We start from the raw sequence: 21645 nt of genomic DNA, 5'->3' as shown, positions 1-21645 counted from the left end.
GTAACCGGCGTTTCGCCGATGTCATTACATGGCTGAGTAACTCAGGATGAATTTCAATTCCTGAGTATAAAGTGTTCATGCCTTAAAAAATAGGAATTTCGGTAATGTTGCGTATGCGTCTTCACTGCCAAGTGCATGGGGGCCGAAAAACCCAGGCTGCCCCACACGGACCTCTGCTTACTCTGAGCGCTCCCTACAAGCGGAAGAAGTAATCAGCTCGAGAAACTTGCCGGGAACAGCTGCACTAACAATACAAAGCATAATAATTCCTTCATCCAACCATTGCGTGACGTGGTGAGCATAGAATAAATAAACAGTGGGGCAAAGAATTGAAAAAAAAAGTTCTTCTGATCCATCTCACTAACATTCCGGCCTGACGAAGTAACATTTGTAAAATACTCTGGAGGTGCCACTCAAAAAAGTGCCCCCACCTCCTCGAAAGGAATCGTGAGGAAATGTGAATGCCTTTCTTGCGCCGAGAGAGGGTACCGTAGCGTTGAGACACTCGCCTTCACCGACTGCTGCCATCGCCTCGAGAGGCGCCCAGTTAGTTGAGAGCGAGGAACTGGCAGACGGGAGAGTGGGGCGCCTGCGTTCCCGGCTCGGTTGGCATTTCACGAAGTGACTTTGATTAGGGGAAAAGAAAGAAATAAGCGCAGTTCCATTACTGTCTCTCTCGTTGGAGCGCACGTTCCCAGTTCTTTGCAGGGAAGGGGGGGAATGGGAATTAAAGAGGCAGAAGAAAGGGTGAGAGAAGGTTAGTGAAAAGCATTCGATCAGTCGCCACACGCACGCGCGTAAGAAAACCTGACGCGGTACACGCAATCCACCGAAAGAGCGCTGAGAAGCCGGGGTGAAGCGATGTGCCCGTGAAGGGAAAGAAAAAAAATGAAAACCCACTGGACAAGTGGGAAAAAGTTAGGGTGCTCCTCGACTAACAGAGAAGGGCAGAGAGTGTCTGTTCCGACGGCGCAACACGCCCGCAAGGACAGATGGGAAAAAAAAAAAAAAAGCCGTTAGGCAGCTCGGAGCGGCGTGCGTAAAGAAAGTCACGTGGGACTCCGAGGAGGCATGTGGCGCGGCGCGATGTAAACAACACTCCCACCAACAGTGGGAATCGATGACATGCAGAGCACGAAGGAGAAATGTTGATATGCGACTTTAAAATCCGCACAACGTTACGAGGTGGAGGTAAATAGTGCCGTACATGACTTCCGTGACATGATTATCATGTTTGAATGTGTTGTGTACCTTCGTTATCTATTCACGTCACGTGATACCAAATTTAGTATATGTGGAGCTAGCGAAATGGCTGCGAGCACGCTATGAGCGTGGTAAGTTTTCATGTTCTTACATGACACGCGTGTCAGGATTATCAAGTTTTCGCCAGTCATATATTTCGGCACACATTGACGTCACGTGACACGAAATTTGGTATATGTGGAGCTACGAAACGTGGCGAGCACATCATGAAGGGCCCAATATACTCCAATGTAGCTTTGGCATTTGCGCACGCTGGGCACAGCAACACTACGTTAGCAAAACGCGAGCACTCTACACTCTCAAAAAAAGTTAGTAAAAGGGCAGCAACTGCAAGGGAATAGGTAGTAACTGCAGTGGTTAATACATTTCTTGCCCCGTTACTACCTTTTTTGCTACCCGGCGGTTACTATCTAATCCAATATAGTGTGTGATTCCGATTCTGATTATTTCTCAGGGGAATAGTCTCGACGTATTATGATTAAACGAAAAAAATGACATAGAACAAACCAATAGATCAAGAAAATACATTTTGTTTTAAATTACACAAGCGAGACATGTGGACGTCATTCTCACATTGTCGAAACGAAGAAGTAGAAGTTAACGAACCATGAGCAAGTGCTACACGCGCTGTAATAGACAATTACAACAAACTTAGTGAAATGCAGCACATATTGACAAGACCGGCTGATCGAAATAACCAGATGAAGACAATTAGCCCCGAAGATGGCCACATTTAATCCACTGTGGCGTGTCTGCAAATATTATCATTGTTTGGATGCTTCCAACCCCAAAAACGATTATTAGTTTTTAAACTCTGATATATTAGCCATGTTGAGCATTCAAATCCACTGAGAATGAGTTCGGTACCTTGTTTCGGTCACTGTCCCTAATGCCTTTTTGTGGCACTTTTATAATAAATAAATATGACATATAAGTTTTTATAAGTAAGGCTGATTAAAACTCTTGTGCTACGTCCGCAAACACACTTAACCAGGTAGTATGATATAGTGCTATAGGTGTGCTCCCTTGTGACAGACATGCCCCTGCAACGTAGGGACTATATACACTCCACGCTTACTTCATACTACATTTATGCGTAAAAATAGTGAACTTGGGGTGTCGTTTGGGGTACCGTTAAGGGCGAACAGACAGGAGCACATATGAATTGTTTTAGGGGCGCAGCTCCTTATAGCGGCACCTGTTCATCCCTCGTAGTCGTAGTGTGTAACAATTGTTACATTTTGACCTCCAAGTTGGTGCCGGTGGTAGATTTCTTCTGTGCGTTGTTGAACAATAAAAAATAGTGCTCAATGTACATGTCAATGGCTGCTAATGGGGAATGAGAGACAGGAGCGTTCGGCTTATAGTCAACGCGCACGCTGCGATACCCATTAGCAGCCATTGGCATGTACATTGAGCACTATCTGACAAGAAAGGGTTTCTACGTTATACTCGCTGGGTGTCACCTCCTTAGTTTTAGAAATATTTAGTGAGCGTTGGGCCGCAGTGCCATGAATACAGAAAACTAGTATATACCATGAACTCGAGGTGGTTAAAGATGGGAAGTAGACCCGAAGCGCAAGCCGTAAGAAAGTGTGCGTGTGCCACCTCTCGTTTAGTCCTTGGAATGTCCGCTGGATGGCGGTGCTTCTATATGGGAAATAGAGTTACTGTATATGCTACCTTTAGGTAGCAGAGTTGTCCCAAGGTACTTATTTTGGGTTCAAATGTCTTGCGGAAAAGCCACTCACCACCTGCGTAGGAGCAGTGCCCGCGCTTATAGCGCTGTTTTTTTGCTTTATTTTATTTCTACTTTTTATGAAGGTACGAGACAAACTTAGTTGCTCTGGTCATGACTGGAAGCCTTGATTTAGTGTTTACGTTTATGGTAAGTAATAATTAAAAAAAACGTGTGTCAGCTCATTGAACCAGTGGTACATATGTATATTGATAGTAGGACACACATTAGCTTCGGATTCTTTTGCACTGTTTTTACCATTTACATATATAAAATTATTTTTCGCTCCTGATCGCTATCGAGCCAGGAATGGAATATTTTTATCGCGTTGGGCTCATTCGTTAACTGTGGGAGTTAAATAGCTTAAGGTTTGTAGTTTTCAACTTAATCGAGCTGGATAGCGATCGAGAGTGGCCGTGCGACGCCCGCGTTAAGCGCGCATCTCGTATAACGCTCGTATTACTATCGCGGCCGACGACAATTGATACGAGTCGTCTTTCAATTACCCTGTCGTGTCCAACATTCTTTTTGCTTAAGGTTTCAAAGCTGCATTCCATTCACGCACTAGCAGTTGCACTTTGCCCATTCAAGTAGTTCTAGTTTAAGTTCTCCCTTTATTTTTAGCGTTTAGCTGCCAGACTAATTTGGGCGTATGCAGCTGACACACGATGCCCAACTCTGCATATATAACGGATTCACTACTGCATATGTGGTTAATACAAACACAGCAAGTTTTGCTGTGCCGTGGACAGATTAAAAAAAAAAAGAAAAATCTAAGTGCATGGGCGTCAGCACAGAAGTGGAAAAAGGGCCCTTGCCCCCCTCAAGCCATAACAGCACTTGCCCTCACCCAAGCTAGACCAGTGCTCTCGCTCTCCCTAAGCCGCAATGCAACAATGATTTGCACCCCTAAGAGAAATTCCTGCCGACGACAATGGCCAAGCGTTTATTCCTTCCGGCTGAACACTAACCTTTCGATAGCAACACCCGCTGCTCCCGCGGCTAATCGCATGGGCTCTACGTAGTATAATTCAACACAGAATAGATTTGCTACCGCATTTCTCGTGACCAACAGGCAGCATGGCTACATTACCGAATAAGCGCGGCGATAATGACAACAACCGTTGTCAACCCTGCTTGATCTGCCCGGAATCTGCGTAGCGTTGGCTTCTCCGCAGTGCAAATGAACCACCTATGACACGTCATGGTGCTCGGCGAATAGGGGCGCTAAACTTCTGTAGGCGGAGTGAGCGGCACCTGGAAAACAGTGGCGCAATTCTGCTACCTAAAGGTAGCATATTTAGTACCTCCAATGGGGAATATATGATGAAAAAATGCGATATGTTGGTACTTGGAGTGTTGAATAGATGGACGAACGGACACACAGACAGATGCACGGATGGACGCATGAACAGACGCAGGGGAGGATGCATGGACGAACGAACGCAGGGACGGACGCACGAACAGGCACACGCACGGACGGGCGGTTGGACGCATGTACGGTCACACAGACGGACGCATGGATGGACGGAAGTAAGAATGAATGGACAGACGAATGCTTCGCCCCACTCTTCATCATTTACTCCAAGATATATGCTGCCAATTTTTTAGCTCTCCCACAGTTGAGTACGAAGTACTCGAAATCATCAAACCTTTTTTCTAAACACGGGTCTATGTTAGGTCTATGACACACGGCGCTTCATTACCCGAAGTTGTCTAGCAATGAGACATTGATTGACCAACATTAGCAGTAGGGGAATAATATGCCAAATGAGTGAACAAGGCAGTATCGGTTACTAATGTTTTTTTTTAAACCTTTTTACTACCATGTGTGGTATTGTCTAGGGTTGTAAGAGTTGCTAAACGCTGGTAGTAACAGCAAAGGTAGTAACTGTTACCACCCTCACCGTTACTAACTGCACTAACTACCAGGGTTGTAACATATGGGACAAACCATTACTACCCTAAAGTTAGCAAGTACTACCACCTTTTTTCTAAGAGTATACAGTCTGACGCCAGGCACGACCAGCGTCCGTCGGCACGGCCCGGCGGCAACCGGCGCAAAATGCGACATGCTGCATTTCGCTCCGATGCGTTACCCAGACAACACTGCGTCTCTCTCCTTTCGTGACTGAGGGACGTCGGACGTGCTGAAACGCACATGTGTCAAAACAACGCAGTGCAGCGCACACCTGCGGGTATATGAGGACTGGCGCATGGCGTGGCAACGCAGGCGTGACACGATGAAATTATAATGCCTAGATTATACTTACTCTAGGCACTGTAACGAAATGAGCACTGGCGAGCACGCGCAGTGCGTCAAGTCGGAATGTAATGGCGTCTTGACTGTGGCTTGTGGTGTTGTTCTCACATGACAGGCATCTCATGATTATCATGTTTCCACCAGTCACATACCTCCGTCATCCATTGGCGTCACGTAATACCAAGTTTGGCATATCTGATGCTAGCGAAACAGCTGCGAGCGCATTATGAGTGTGGCATGTAGTCATGTTGTTACATGACACGCATGTCGTGATTATCATGTTTGTATCTGTTATTTATCTATGTCGTCCGTTTGCGTCACCTCATAACGAGTTTGGTACATGTGAATCTAGCGAAATGGCCGCGAGCGCATCATGAGCGTGGCATGTAGTCATGGTGTTACATGACACGCATTTTATGTTTATCATGTTTGCACCAGTATCATACCTCCTTCATTCATTCACGTGCCGTAATACCGAATTCGGTGTAAGGGAACTAGCGAAACGGCCACCAGCGCATCTTGAGCGTAGCATATAGTCATGTTACATGACACGCATCTCATGATTATCATGTTTGGACCAGTCACATACCTTTGTCATCCATTCACGCACCATAATACCAAATTTGGTATATGTGACGCTTGTAAAACGGCCGCGAGTGCATCATGAGCGTGGCATATAGTCATGTTGTTACATGACACGCATGTAATGATTTTCATGTTAGGTCCTGTCGTATGGTGACATGATCGCTATGCAATCATGTCAAACCATACCAGTTTTGCAACATGCCATGTGAACGAAACCACTGCAAGAGCTGCAGGACCATGAAATGTAAATAATGACATTCATGACATGTCATGATTTTCATGTTGTGAGAGACTGTAGCGAGACCATGATGCAGAGCGATAGCACACCCACTCGTTCCTGCATGTGGAAGAGGCAGCGTTGAACCCCCACTTCTAGATATCTTCAATCGCCCTTGCCGACGACTGGAACCACCCCAGCACCCAATACAACTAGCCCCCGACTACAGTACACGGAAGACTCACTGAGCTTTTCCTGACCCAGGTAGGTGATAGAGACGCTAACCGCAACGACGAACTCGCATTGCTCGCGCCGCCCGACGCTGGCGTGGCGGCTGCCACAACAGCTGCTCCTCGCCGCGACGCCGGTGCCACCCAACTCCTTCTGACTCGCCCACGTTGAGCCCTACCTTCAGAAATCGCAGCAGTGTTAACCATGGAAGTGTTTGAAGTCGAAGGTACTGAGATCGCCCCTGAAGACGCCATCCTCGAAGCCGGATGGATCTCTAGCCACCGAAACAAGCAACCTAAGCATGCATTGAACGCTCCAGCATCGCCAACTGGCCAGGGAAGCGCGTCCGATACCCCAATGCTGAATGGATCTGCCCAGCATCTCCCCCGCAAACCGAGGCAACCGCGTCTGCCAGATGATCACGTAAAAGTTGTGATTCGCCCGAGGGACGGCCTCAATCTCTCCAAAGTGGGGGAAGCACAACTGTGCAATGCTATTCAACGCGAAGTGGATATGCACGCAACGCAACTCAAAAAGGACATTTATCGCACATGCGTTTAAGCTAATATCATCGTAGTAAGCACACCTCATCTATCCAACGCAGAAATCTACAGTCGGATCTCCAAACTACAGGTGGAAACTGAAACCTATGACGTTCGAGCCTACGTTAGTTCCCCTGAGAACACAGCAAAAGGAGTGAACCGCAATATTCCCCCCTACGACTCTCCTGAAGACATCTCAGCAAGTCTTGCTAATGACCGCAACCCCACGATACTACAAGCTCGCCGAATGGGAAAGACGAACACGGTACTCATTGTATTCGATGGCGACCAAGTACCTTTCCTCGTCTACTATCAAGGAGCCGAATACAAATGTTGCCTACATAAGAAGCGCACCGAAGTCTGCGACAAATGCGGGGCAGTCGGCCACCGTTCGGATGTCTGCCCCAAACCAAATGCCATAATCTGCACGGTGTGTGGCACAGCCAGCCCTGCTACTGCTCATTCATGCACTCTTAAGTATCTTCTGTGCGGCCAAGCCCACCAGACAGGTGACAAAACCTGTCCTCAACACTACCAGACACCTCGCCTTCTCATTTATCGTCGCCAAGAAAAAGCTAAGCTCCAACAACAACAGTACCTCTCAACCATGATTTCCACGCAAGATGCTCATCTGGAACGCCAAGAGGTGAAGCCTAGCGACACCCGCTCCTGCAGTCCCAGTCCAATCTCGAAGCGTCGTGGCTCACGCAGCCGATCAAAGCAGCAATGCAAGAGTCAGCCCCAGGAGCTCCTATTAGGATCTGTGGCACCCGAGGCTTCGGACGGTCCTCCCGCCCTTCAGTAGCGGCAACCCAGTCTCACCCTCGCCATCCCTACGGTAAGCTGGACTAGCATTGTTTCCCAACCTGATCCTATACATAATACAGCGCCTACAAGTACACACACGACCACACCTAATAAGGAAACCATGTTAAGTACTATCACACTGGAGCTGCGTGCACTCCGTACGTTAGTACAAGAACTTTCTCGCTGAAAACGCTGCTCTTCGGAAACAACTTGCCCAGCAACCTCCGTCCTCTTGTTTGCTTCACTTTGCAGACCCCCACGCCAATACCGCCCCCCCCCACCCCCTAAACGAAAGGCTCCAGGCACAGAAGAACCAGCCACACCATCGTCGCAACCAACACCCATTTTGCCTGTAGAATCTGTACCGCAGCAGCAACTCCACGAGACGATTCAAACCGTACTTGAACGGCAGTTACCGATAATGCTTGAACAGACCATCGCGCAAACGTTAGAGCGATCCCTCGATTCAATCCTCACAGCAAAGTTAGAGCACCAACTCACCTTAATGCTAGACGAAAAGCTGGAAGCCCGAGCGACAATTATCCAGAACAACCTTGGAGCCACACTTTCGAGTCTTCTTGCCAGCTACAATAGCAGAGTCACCGAGCTTGAGCGGTGTACAAATCGGTCTTGCTCACACTCGCATCAGAAGCCTTATGGCCACATTAACAAAGATGGCTGTGAGTAATCCACACACTCAGTACAGCATCTGGTAGTGGAACTGTCGTAGCTACCGCCGTAAGAGGAGCGTGCTAGAACAATTTCTATCGACACTCAAAGAAACAGATACACCAGATATTATTGCTTTACAGGAATCGGGCGGACAGGCTAAGCTGGTCGGATACGCCTCCTTTATGGCTGCTCAAGCCCCTGACAGTCGCGAAGTCCTTACCATCCTCGTGAAACGAAATATCCCTGTTATTCAACACCCCTTGCTCTCTGATACAGTGCCACACATTATATTGGAAATCCTCTCTTCATTTCGCCGGACATCCACCAGTATTTTCTTGGTCAATGTTTACAGCAGCCCACGACAACCACATCGCTTTCACAAGCTCCTGTCTCATGTGAAGAAGTTGGCAAGAATTTCCCCCCTCCTCGTGGTACGGGATTTTAACGCTCCCTCACCCGCTTGGGGCTACATTCACGACACCAGAAAAGGGCGAATGCTGTGGCAAGACACCCACAATCTTGGCTACAACCTTATCACAGAACCGCATACCCTATGTGGTTGGGCGACAGCGTTACCAGAGATACCACTCTTGACCTCACTTTCACTGCGAACATTACGCATGCAGAATGGTCCAACCATCATGAACATCTAGGCAGCGAGCCTGCCTTCGGTGACTGGGATGTCTTCCGCGAATTGCAGGCAACGGCCTCTCCAGAATCTGCCACCTCGATCGACCAAAGGACAGCTTCCTTACTTCGAGACGTTAAGCGTGCTACCAAGACTCCCCCAGAAGACGCTGTAGGCGACACGGTAGACACCAAGCTGCTGCACATGTGGGAGGCCCTCGCTGGTCTGCGCAAGGGCTATAACTTCAACAAATTGAACCGCTCATTACGCTAACGCATTGCTATACTAACGCGTCAAATTGAAGATTACGCTCTTCAACTCTCCCGCCAGAACTGGCATCAGCTTTGTAACGTTATGCAATGCTTACCTAATGTGCCCAAAACGTGGAATATTCTTCGTCGTATGATAGAACCAACATCGACAAAAGCTGCTCAGCGCCACTCCTTAATCACCGCTCTGCACAATCATACAGGTATCAATGAAGACCTTATCCAAGACCTATCAAGTCGGTACATTGTCTGTGCTACTTCGGTTGATCTCCCATGCTTTAATGGGGTGGATAATCCAGCCCTCGATTCCCAGATTACAAAAGCGGAAGTGAGGTCCGCAGTTTCACAACTGAGACCCCATTCAGTGCCTGGCCCGCATAAAATTACAAATAAAATCTTACGAAACCTTGACGAAGAATCACTTGAAACGCTTACATCTTATCTGCAAATGGTTTGGGAGTCGGGAGAAATACCAACAACATGGAAAACTGCCACAGTAATTCTGATACCTAAACCAGGAAAACCACTCACTATCGAGAACCTTCGGCCGATATCTCTCATATCTTGTGTCAACAAGGTACTCGAGCATGTTATTCATACTCGACTACAAAGGTACATGGAAGAACATGCCCTCTACCCACATACAATGTTCGGATTCCGCCCTAAACTTTTGACACAGGACGTGATGTTGCAACTGAAGAGTCACATTATCGACGGTGAAGACGGCTCTTGGTATGGGACACGTGCTATTCTGAGGCTAGACCTTACCAAGGCATTTGACAATGTGCTACATTCATCCATCCTTGCCGCCATCGCCACGCTTAACGTAGGCGCCCGTACCTACCTCTATCTACATCCGCAACTTTTTTAACGAACAGGACAGCCAAACTCTCGGTCGACGATTTGCCTGCACGTTCCATCACTCTCGGTGGGAAAGGGACACCACAAGGGTCGGTCCTCTCTCCATTCCTTTTCAACCTGGCCATGCTTCATCTTCCGTCACTTCTAGACGATATCCCCCACCTCCACCACAGCATGTAAGCGGACGATATCACCTTGTGGATTGCCAGAGGTAGCGACGGAGAGATACAAAATGCACTTCATTTGGCGATTGATAAAATCAAAACTTACGCTGAACTACGAGGATTGTCCTGCTCGCCCCAAAAGTCAGTTACTCGTCTATCGACCTAGATCTCCCTACAACACAGACCTTCCCACGATGAATCTGCATGTGCAACATTACCCTATACGAACAGTCCCTACCATTCGCGTATTGGGCTTCCGCATTCAGCAGAATGACGGCAATTCGGAAACAATGCAACTACTACACCATCAAGTCTATCAGACTACTAGGCTCATCTCCCGCATCGCCAATAAACAGCACGGCATGAAAGAAGCTAATCTCATACGACTGGTGACCGTCTTCTCCATAAGCAGAATCCTTTACGTTGTTGCTCCATTTATGAAACTTACGCTCACCGACAAGAAAAAACTAAACATAATGATCAGGCACTGCTACAAGTGCGCACTGCATCTCCCCATGTCTACGCCCTATGCGAAACTCAATGACCTCGGACTTCACAATACTATAGACGAATTCATTGAAGCCCAACGTATATCGCACTACGAACGATTAGGCCAAACTCCTACAGTACGCCATCTCATGTGCGCACTCGGTATACCTTACGTCTCCCAGTTTGGCCAGAAACTCCCTATTCCTTCGGACATTCGCGACACTTTCGTGATTCCCCCCATACCACGCAATATGCACCCTGAAGATAACGTGGAAAGACGAGTAAACTGTGCCAAGCAACTAGGCAAGCATTACGCGAAAGCCACGTTCGTGGCGTATGTAGACGCAGCAGAATATCCTACGCATCGGGCCGTGGCCCTCGCTATCGCCACCGGGCCGCAGTACATAACTACCGCAACTGGCACCATTCGCGCAAACAAACCCGAAGAAGGCGAAGAAGCAGCCATCGCTCTCGCCTATGCTTCAACCCAAGCGTCCTGCATCATCAGCGACTCCAAGACTGCCATCCGCAACTTTACCAAAGGTTTGATCTCCCAACCGGCGCTCCGAATTCTCACAACTACACCTCTGTTATGTCGTCGCCGCCGCGTTGAGATCATCTGGACTCTGGGCCACTCGGGGCTAGCGGGGAACGAACACGCTCATGACGCCGCCCGAGCTTTCGTCCACCAGGCGCATCATCCAACAGAGCACCACCCCTCGCGACCTGACGTGGCTGAGGGAGAGATGATGGTCTCCTCGTTTCGCGACACTGCGAGGGACAGAATGGTTACCTTTGGAGAAATGCTAATGTATTACCACAAGGCCAGACTTAAATACCCACCACCAGACAAGTGCCTTAGTAAGCAGCAGTCGGCTATTTGGCGTCTATTACAGACACGCACTTTCCCCTGTACGTCACTGTACAGTCGTATTTACCCCGCTATTCACACACCACAATGCAAGACGTGCGGTGCACCTAACGCTGAGCTCGACCATATTATATGGGCCTGCCCCGAAGCTACTCGCTCAGTTAAACACAGCACGAACCCTACATTCACAATCACCACGGCCTAGCAGTAGGAGGCTTTGCTGCTCAGCACGTGCCCGGAGGACCAGCTCTGGGCTGTCTGGCTGGCCGGAGACGCCACCAGGATTCAAGGCCTGGCCGTCGCCTGAGGAAGGGGGTTACAGAGGGGCCCGTCTCCCGGCCCCCCGCCACCTTTGACCCCAGCGGGACACTTGAATAAAGTTTCTTCTCTCTCGCTCTCTCATGTTGTGACTAGTCAAATATGATATTCATACAGTCATGTTATGCCATACCATGCTTGGTATAGATATCATTATCGAAACGGCCAAGAGAGCTAAAAGTTGTAAGTGGATGGATGGATGGATGGATGGATGGATGGACGGACGGACGGACGGACGGACGGACGGACGGACGGACGGACGGACGGACGGACGGACAGACAGACAGACAGACAGACAGACAGATACGCTCAGTCGCTGAAGTTTGCTAAGAAATGCTTCGCATTTAAAAAGCCGCCAGGCAGCTTGGAGCGGCGTACGTAAACAAAGTCACGTGGGACTGCAAGGAGGCATGCGGCACGGCGCAATGTAAACACTCGGGCACGTGTGTAACGGGCATCTTTAGAGGCGCGTAATTAAACCGACATCATGGAAAAAAAGTCTAGGAGCATGAGGAACGCCCGCCGGAGTGTCGCAACGTTAGCTTTGGGGGACAAGAGGTGTTCTGGACTCACGTGTGGCAGTTCCAGTTGCGCGTAGCCGTTGAAGAGACGCCGACGAATATCCGCGTATCCAGGGCATTGACAAAAGATATGTTCGACCGTCTCGTCTGCCGAACACTGCACACACGAAGGGTTACCGCTTCCACTCTGTCTGAAGAGTCGGTGCGCGGTTCGGCTGCATCTGGTTCGAAGACGCAGCAAGGATGCACGAGCACGCCGACCAATTCCTGTTGAGGACAGGCGTGAGACAGGATTTCCGGCTGCCGTGTGGGGGTCCGGGTAAAGAGCCCGGAAGTGGTGGGCAATAATCTGCCGGGCCTCATCGAAACTGTGCACGAAGTTCGTGGTGGGTGTCGACGGGTCGTGGGCGTCCTTTGCAAGCGCGTCGGCTGGTTCATTGCCGCGCACTCCGATGTGGGGGGGGGGCACCCACTGGAACGGCGCAGCACACCCACTTCGCACAATCACCGTAAACTTGCACGTATGGCGCTGCGCGATCGAAGGACCATTTTCACCTTTCGCGAGGGTGAGGAGCGCCGCCCGAGAGTCGGGGAAGATCACGGTCGATGGCGGCAGAAGCTCGGCTAGCTGATCGGCCGCTAAGATCAGTTCCACGAGCTCAGCGGTCGTCGATAACGCCGGGAGGGGAAGACGGCACTTCCTCTCGCCTTGGAGCGCCGGAATGATGCTGGCAGCAGCAGCCGAGCCGTCCCTGTTTACCGAGACATTGGTGTATGGACGGAGGTGGTCGGAGTGCCGTTCTTCGATCAGGGTGCAGGTTTCCTGTAGTAGGGCAGCCCAAGGGGTGTGCCCCTTGCTGCATATTTCCGGAACTATGGTCGATATGGCCAGCCGGGAGTTCCAGTGAAGTGAAAGGGCAGGATTCCGGTGACAAAAGTTGTGGTGATAAGGCCGACATACTCCAGCGCGCTGCGGCCTATGCCAGTGTGGGGCAGCGACAGGAGCCGATTAACAAGCGCCTTGCCCCCTGGTGTCATGTGCATGCGCTCCACGTGGCGCAGAACACAAGCCTTGACTCTGAGCGAAAGGGAAATTGGTTGGTTTCGGTGTAGGTCATGCCCACTGATGAAGTTCGAGGCACTCCAAAAAGGTGGCTTATGACGCCGCGATGCTCCGTCTCGAGTCTCCCATTGAGACGCTTGAAATGCGACCAAGGAGAACGCATAGAGGGCCCTGGCTCCTGACGGCATTATACATCCTCAGGGTGATGTCAGGCGAACAGCCTTTGCCCTGCGCGAGGAGAGGGGAAGCCGCTCTTGCAACTCTGCGAGAGCTGAGCCGGTGGCTGACAACTGCTGACTTCCAGCTCAGGCGGTGATCAAGTGTGATTCTGAGGTAGCGCACTGATCGTCGCCGTGGTAGAACGGGTCCCCAGAACGTGAGGTGGCCAACCTCGTATCGCCCCCTGAGGGTGGGGTGGACGAAAAGCGCCTCAGTCTTGGCAGTGGAGAGCTGAAGCCAAATGCTCAAGATGAAAACATCCACGGCCTCGAGAAAGTGCTTGATGCTCTGTCGCACCTGTTTTCCGCGTGAAGTGGGTCCACTCGCGAAGAGTGCGACATCGTCCGCATCGCCACACATACCGCCACGCGCACCGCGTACTTCAAGTTGCGAGGGAGATAGTCCACGATGCGGGCGAGGACGAGATTGAAGAGCATGGGGCCTAATACACTGCCCTGCGGAACTCCAGCAGTGGTCGGGCGAGGTGCGCTGAGGTCGCCAACAAGGCGGACGCGGAAGGTTCTGCCACCGAGAAACTCCTCGACGTACCCAAGAAGCCTGCCGCACACACTTATTGCACGTAGAGCGTCCAAAACTGCTGCATGAGGCAGGCAATCAAAGGCACTGTTGACGTCGAGGATAACCAAGTATCCGGCGTCACCGTGGAGCTTTGCATCCTCCAAAATGGTGACAACGTCGGAGATGGAATTTGCGGTGGATCGGTGGCTGCGGAAGCCGCTCTGCTCGTCCGCTAGAAAATTGAGGGCAGCGGCTATCCATTCGAGTCGCTTGAGAGCCATGGCCTCCATCACCTTCCCAGCAGCTGACGTAAGCGAGACTGGCTGGTAGGAGGTCGACTTCGACGTGGGCTTGCCCTTCTGGCGAACCGGGACAACAATCGCCTCACCAGAAACGCGCCAGAGCGCCAGACGCGGTTGTATCCCTCGAGCAGGCCAGGAAGTAGGCTATCGTCGAGGTTTTCCAGCATCTGGTACGTTCCTCAGTGTCGCCAGGTTGTGACGAAGCTCGCCGAGGGTGAAGTCCTCCGTACACAGGGCTTCGATCTGCCGCACAATCTTCGACGTGGGGAAAAACCGCTCCCGCGCAAACAGTTTGGGCCGGTGATGCTCCGGCACAGGGAGTGCCGGCACTGCATCAGGGACGAGCACAGGGGCGCGGAAAGTGTCCGCGAGTAGCTCTGTCAGCTGGGTCGTGGTTAGGTGCAGGGCGATGGAGAGGACCGGAGCCTGCGGGACCCATGGTCGCAACAAACACCTTCCAGTTGCGCCAGTTGTAGCGCGGATGATCGAAGGAGCGGCAGAGGCTGGACCAGCTTTCGGCGCAGCAATAGTGGGCGTGTCGCCTAAATACCGCGTCGATGCGATTGTACACCGTCCAAATCTTTGTTTTCTCGGAGCGCTCAGCTCGTCGTTGAATCTGGCGACGAGCGGCCCGGAGGTTGAATTGTTTGATATCCGGAGCCGACGTGGTGTGAAGAGTGCGGCACTTCACTGTAGCCTCGGGCGCGCACTCGGCAATGTGTGTAAACACGTCTCTCGCGACTGGCACTAAAGCACACAGTTTGCGAAACCGTGAGAAGTTCACCACCGAGTAGGCGCGCGCGTCTTTATCAGGCTGGGCGTACGGGGGCCCGACGCAGATGGGGTAGTGATCTGGCCCCTCTGTATTGGGGCTTCGGTACCACCGGTATAGTGACAGTCTTTCGGGACGAAGGAGAGGTCGATCGCACTAGGAGCCGATCCGCGCCTCCAGAACGTATGGCTGCCATCGTTCAGGAGATGGAGACCGTCAGCGAGAGACGCATCCAACACTTTGCGGCCAGGATTGTTCGCCCCCGGACTTCTCCACGCTGTGTGGTGACAGTTGAAATTACCGCGCACAACTGTTGAAGCGCCCAGGTGGTCCACCAGTCGCACGATCAACTCAGGGTCCTAGAGTCGAGGGCAGCGCACGTAAACACTGGCTATCGCCTGTCTGTCCCACCAACACGCACTTGCACGGCCACGCACTCGATGACAGGACACAGGAGATCGGCGATGTCCACTGCTGACTGCGATAATAGCGCGCGCATATAGATAGACGCACGGGAGGATCCCGGCGAAGGCGAAAGTTGCGTGCAGTAGGGGCCGGCGCAGTCGGCGCGTTCACACTCCATTGCACTGTGGTAAGCCACGTAGCTTGGATGATTGAGATCCCCAGCACAAACGTGCGTTTCCTGAAGGGCCAGGACATCGAGTTCATGCTGGGGAAGTGAGCGGACAAGCTCACGGTGACGGCTGCGGAGGGAAGGGGTGTTGCACTGGAGAATCTGCGGCTGCGGCTTCTTCGACGCACTATCCATGGTGTGATAGATCCTGATGGGCGTTTAGAACCGCAACGCAAAGCTCACACCTTGTCGGGCTGTACATCGCGGTCTCGAGGAGCGCGCGAAGAGTCGCAACCAGTGCCCCCATGACCCGATCCCTTTTATCTTCTTGGGGAGGGGGAGGGGGGGGAACTAGTTGGCTGTGTTGCTGTCAGTGCCGATGCTGCGTTGGCGTTGCCTTTGAGGGCATCGCGGAAGGAGCGGTCAGGGCGTGTGGTAGCCCTCGCTGGAGCCTCTCGTTGAGATGCAGCCTTCGCTTGCTGCATTGCTTCGCGGCGTGTCAGTTTGCCGCCCGAGGAGGCGAGCAGAAAGGCGGCCTGGCATGGGAGCTGCCAAGACGAGCACCGCGGTTTGCTGGCATCGTGAGAGCCCTTGCAATTGATGCAGCGGGGTCTGTCAGAGGTGCAGGGCCCTCGGCGTGGTTCTTGCTACAGCGGAGGCAGTGCCTGTCACGGGAGCACATTGCTGAGGCGTGCCCAAACACTCCACAGCGCCACATTGTAGTGGACGCGGGAGGCGCGTCCGAACCGGCCTCTCCTGTTTGAAAAGCGATAGCTCCGCTGGGACCACCGTTCCTTCAAGGGTAATCACCAGCGTGGAGCCGCGTCGCACACACAAGTCTTGACTGATGAGATAATGTTCGAGGCAATGACGTTGAGTAGAATGTTTTCGTCGACCCCAAACACTTCCCCAACACACGAGTTCAAATCGAGCACCTTTGCTTTTACTCGGACGTCGACGATGGTGCCGATCTGAAGGAGAGCACTGACGTCCGATTTGGGTATGGTGTTGACCGCGACGAGGTTGCCCACCCACACCAGTCGAGTGGCTGGGAAACCGGCGAGGAAGGCAGCGATAGCGTCCCTCGATGTGGCGAGAATGTGTGACTTTCGGCCGAGCAGTCTAAAAATGATCGTCTGGCCGATCGGGTCAACGGTAGAGTTCGTCGGGGTTTGCCGAGGAGGGGCGATGACCTCTGCCACAGCGGCATCGAGCATACATTTCCGGATGTTCTTGAGAGGTGCCCAGCTAGCGAACTGTCGGGAGTAAGGTGCGAGCAGAGGGAAAAGTGGGGCGAATGGAGGAGAGAGAAGGAGCGGCAAATCACTGCACCTACCCTCTCGTACACTCTCGCACCATATGCTTCGGTTGCTAGAGGCGAGGATAAGCGCCCTTGCCCGTAGCTGCTGCTATAGCAGAGAGAGTGAGAGCGGGAAGATAACACCTGCCGGCGCGTGGACACCGCCGCGGACAATGCCGGATGCTGACATAGCCCGACTAAGGAATGCATTCGCATTTAAAACTCCAGATAGCCGGAGTGAAATGCAGGTAAAACGTACTCAGGTGGTGCCACGCAATTAATCCGATTAGCCGGAGTGAAATATCAGTGAAAAGGGCTCTGACTGCGCCACGCGAACTACTCCGGATAGTCGGTGCTCAACCTTTGCTCCGGAGGCCTGGAGTAAAAGTTACTCCGAAAAGGGTGGTCAGACAGGCGTTTACTCCCACGTAGAGTAATTTTCTTTTACAGTGTGGGATCTGCCGGAATTCGGGAGGCTTTTTGTTGGTGAGGATATTTCCTGGACACACGTGCAAGAAAAACAAATTGATGTAATTCAGGAAAAATTGAACTTGTCAACCTGAAGGAAAACAGTGGTTCACTTGTCAACCTGAAGGAAAACAGTGGTTCTGTCATCTAGAAACGTTAGCTTTCGCACGAAATTTGGTGCAGCACTATTTGTCGTCCTAACGTATAGCATATGAAACGGACTACTTTCTCAGTAGCAGTGCCTCATACATGACTTTTCTTAGCTGTCTCGAAAATCTGGTCGGCTTTTGTGAATCGTTGCCGCTGGGGCGCCTCAAGCTCATTTTTCACGAAAAACTTCGCTTTCCAGTGCAAGCTGCTTCGCATGTGAACTGGGATGTTGCAGGATAATCAATTTTCGATGGGGCCTCATTTTCATTTCGTACGGCTAGAATCTTTTGTTTGTCCTCGGTGTGGACTTTTGTTCTTTTATATATTTTTTAATTTGGTGCGAGCAGGATTGGACAGCTCGAAATTAATGACACAGCATGCGACAGTGCATTTTCGAAAACGCGTTCTCTCTCTCTCTATCTGTCTTCTTTTTTGAGGAAACGAAACCTCGACATTTGCATGACACTTTAACCTGTTTGCGTCAAAAAAGCAGCAACATTCTGTAGCGCTACAAGTGCTTATGCGACTGGTGGATGCACTGTACTGTGCTTGCAAATCAAAAGGGGGTAGTGTAGGGCTTCTTTCCTTTCTTCAGTCTTTCAGGTCAATTGGACATAATTTAGATACCAATGAGTAGATAAGAGTCAACATTGTCGACAGATACCATATTCGTCGTGATATGGCGCATTTATATCGAGCGATTGTGCATACTTGGTGTTATTAAAAAAAATTGAGGCAGTGTTGGGTGCCAAGCAGCCTTCTTTGCTTTTCCCCATTTTTTCCCTTTTCTCCTCTCTTCCTTTCGTTTCTACTTTGACTTCTCTTTTTTTTCTAATTTCTTCTCTCTTTACTTATTTATTTCTCCCTTTTTCTATTATCCTTCTTATTTTGTCCCGCTCTTTTTCTGTTTTGCGCTTGCTTTAATTGTTTTTCTGTGTTCATACTTGGTTGCGCCTAAGTTTCGCCAAGCGCTCTAGCTTATTTTTCTTCTGCTGGTGATGATAAGTTATCATCACAGGTGAATCATGAATGGTTTGAGCTCGTTGGTGCGGCTTCATCTATGGGAAAAAGCACGAAAACGAGAAGGCAGAAAGAAACGCGCAGGAAAGAGTGCTGGACTACCAACAAGCGCGTTTATTTGTGCGAGCACTAATAAATACACGACTACACACGCCAAGGAGGGAAGGACGATTGAAAAAGCACATGCACCCTACCCTATATACATGCAAGTGGAAAAGGGCAGACCCTACACGCGCCACGTACTTTAGGAGAAGTTTATGTACTTCTTCTCTATAACTATAGGAGTTGCAGTATTTATTTTACTATCATTGTGATCATAGGCCATTTTTCGATTGAAGCATATTCAGCGTTGAAAAATGTAATGCTAATTTTTTGTAAATTTTTTACTTCAGGTACCGAATTAATCCGCGGTAATGGCTATTGTATGTGTTGAAGAACAGCGCTTCCTCGCATAATAATTCTACTACAGTATATTGCCTAATAATTTATCTAAATACTGGTCGAAAAATATGATTCTAAATATTGTAGTTGCTGAGATAAAGGAACGTAACTAGAGGAAAAGCATGTTTTGAGATAGTCGCATTTAAAGTTCGAAATGTGTACTATTTCAAAATTACAACGAAAAGACACCAAATTCACGGGCCCGTTCAATAGGCACCAGCCGTCTATTTATCGCAAATACTTTCCTTTTTCTTTTTCTGTTAAAACGTCTTGCTTGGCGAGCCTCCTTTGTCCCCTGCTTTCCAGCCCGGTCAGCAAAGTGCTGTCGACGCAGGTCAAGCGTGCGTAGGCCCTGAACTGTGGAATCCTGTGGCGAAATTTCAAAGGAGTTTAGTGCATTCACACAGGCTATATTGCCATCATTACAAGTGAGCACAACATTGAGAGTGCATACTTTCAGTGTTTGGGGTTCGAGGAAATCTTTTTGGAGTGCGCTGCCACACGACAAATCAACGAATCGTTAGGGTTTTGAGTTTTCCCATAGAAGCATTTAGCAAGTAATTCTGAATGAGCTAGTTCCGGATAACTTGGCGTAAGAGCCTCACTAACGCATGCTGAGAGGTATTTTTTATGAACGAATTGTTCACATTCAACTGGGCTTCGTTTAATTTACACCAAGGTTTGGCGTCTTTTGTGTAAATGCCCTGGAACGGGTGTAAATACTTGAAAAACATGTGAAAGTATGTCGCTCGAAAGCTTTTCACATGTCCAAGGACGTGGCTCTGTTTTTTAAGTGCCAAATGATAATAGTTTTGGTGCTTATCAACGATGGCACCACTCGTCCCCGGCCAAATAGATTTTCCGACGGAAAGCTTCATGCCTCTACTTTCTTGCGTTTTCGCAGTTCTGTGCCTATTTTTATTTTCTGAATGTACTAAATGCACTCCAGCTTTCAAACTGTAACCTCTTATATGGCTGAAATGCATGAACTGCGAGGAATCCCTTACTTCGTAAGAATGTGGGCACGACAGGCTACCGCAGAAGTTTTAAAACATGTCATTTTTAGAGCAAAAATCCCAATGAGACAAACAAACGACGGATTCTGGTTCAGAAATGGCCGCATATTTGAAATAACACACAAAAAAAGGTAATTTTCATTATTTTTGCTTAGCCCCGCTGCGGTGGTCTAGTGGCTAAGGTACTCGGCTGCTGACCCGCAGGTCGCGGGATTGAATCCTGGCTGCGGCGGCTGCATTACCGTTGGAGGGGGAAATGTAAGCCCGTGTGCTCAGATTTGGGTGCACGTTAAAGAACCCCAGGTGGTCGAAATTTCCGGAGCCCTCCACTACAGCGTCTCTCATAATCATATGGTGGTTTTGGAACGTTAAAATCCTACATATCAATTATTCTTACTTACCTTGTCTTCTTAATGGTGCTCCTTGTCTGTTAATGCAGTCGAGGGGGCACTGACACATGCTGAGCCCACATTGTGCATTCCTATAGATTTCTGGAGCTCGGGAATCTTGATAGCAGCGAAGAATGCGCATCCTCTGAAAAAAGCGGTTGCACCCGCACCTTACGCTATGAATCCCGAAATTGCTGCTTGTCTTCGTTCCAAGATTTCTGGCATGTTCTCGTAGCCGATCATTGGCACACCGACGTACAAGCCTCCTCATGACGTTGGGATCTCTTACACCCCTGCTGTTTTGCAGAGCACAAAGCGACTTGCATGTTTACTAATGTAATCCTGAACCATCTATTCTGAGTAAATTCAGTTTGTCCAGTCAGTTGGGTGATTGAGTATGGCCACAAAGCAGTGTTGATTAAGCCAGATGAGCTAATCTGCATTAAACTAATCACAAGAAAGTGAATTTGGAGGGAGATTGTTTTGGCTGTTGGATGTCTGAGCATGACCACGTTAAGCCAGTCTGAATTAAACCAGTATAAGCTAGTTCAAATTAGGCCATATTTAAAGAAACCTATAGTAAGGTGAGTTTGCCTAGCCAGTTGGGTAGATCGCAGACTTTGCCCAGGTGGGGCTGCAGAAAACGCCACCAGGAGCGTTCCCATTGCCGCGGCAGCCATAAATGTGTAGTGCAAAAAGAGCCGTCTGCAAGCGAACGTGCATAGGCTTTGCTATATTGTTGGTTTTGAGGTGCGGTTTCCTGAAAATCATGGACCTGGCAAGCTTCTTCCTTTAATCCAATCTCGCTTCAGAAAAGTAGGGAGCGCATGAAAGTGAACTGCGGGTGACTACAAAAGATATATGTTTACGTTATTTCGGCATGCTGCAACTAGAAATTTCCAGTGCAAGCGAGCATCGCATGACATCGAGCTCGTGGTAAGCACTCCGACGGGCGTTCTCTAACGCCTGAATG

The 21645-nt window shown here is 49.9% G+C and overlaps 1 protein-coding gene and 1 long non-coding RNA gene across 4 annotated transcripts in view; one reads left to right on the top strand and one right to left on the bottom strand.

Annotated features, from left to right (window-relative positions):
* Positions 1-21645, top strand: part of LOC119169114 (protein O-mannosyl-transferase Tmtc3) — a 488628-nt gene that overhangs the window by 27046 nt on the left and 439937 nt on the right. The window lies entirely within an intron of this gene.
* LOC142796225 (uncharacterized) overlaps positions 14481-21645 on the bottom strand; it is a 46471-nt gene continuing 39306 nt past the window's right edge. The window contains exons 2-3 of one of the 2 annotated variants that reach the window (XR_012893633.1): positions 17778-20817; positions 14481-17747 (exon numbers count right to left, since the gene is read on the bottom strand). This is a non-coding gene — a long non-coding RNA (uncharacterized LOC142796225). Of the gene's footprint in view, positions 20818-21645 lie in introns of both variants that reach the window. The other variant, XR_012893632.1, reaches the window with a different exon arrangement.

The sequence above is a fragment of the Rhipicephalus microplus genome, chromosome 2 (assembly GCF_043290135.1).
Source record: "Rhipicephalus microplus isolate Deutch F79 chromosome 2, USDA_Rmic, whole genome shotgun sequence".
Taxonomy (NCBI): domain Eukaryota; kingdom Metazoa; phylum Arthropoda; class Arachnida; order Ixodida; family Ixodidae; genus Rhipicephalus; species Rhipicephalus microplus.
Note: the sequence above shows the minus strand (reverse complement) of the source record. Positions and strands in the feature narration are given on the sequence as shown.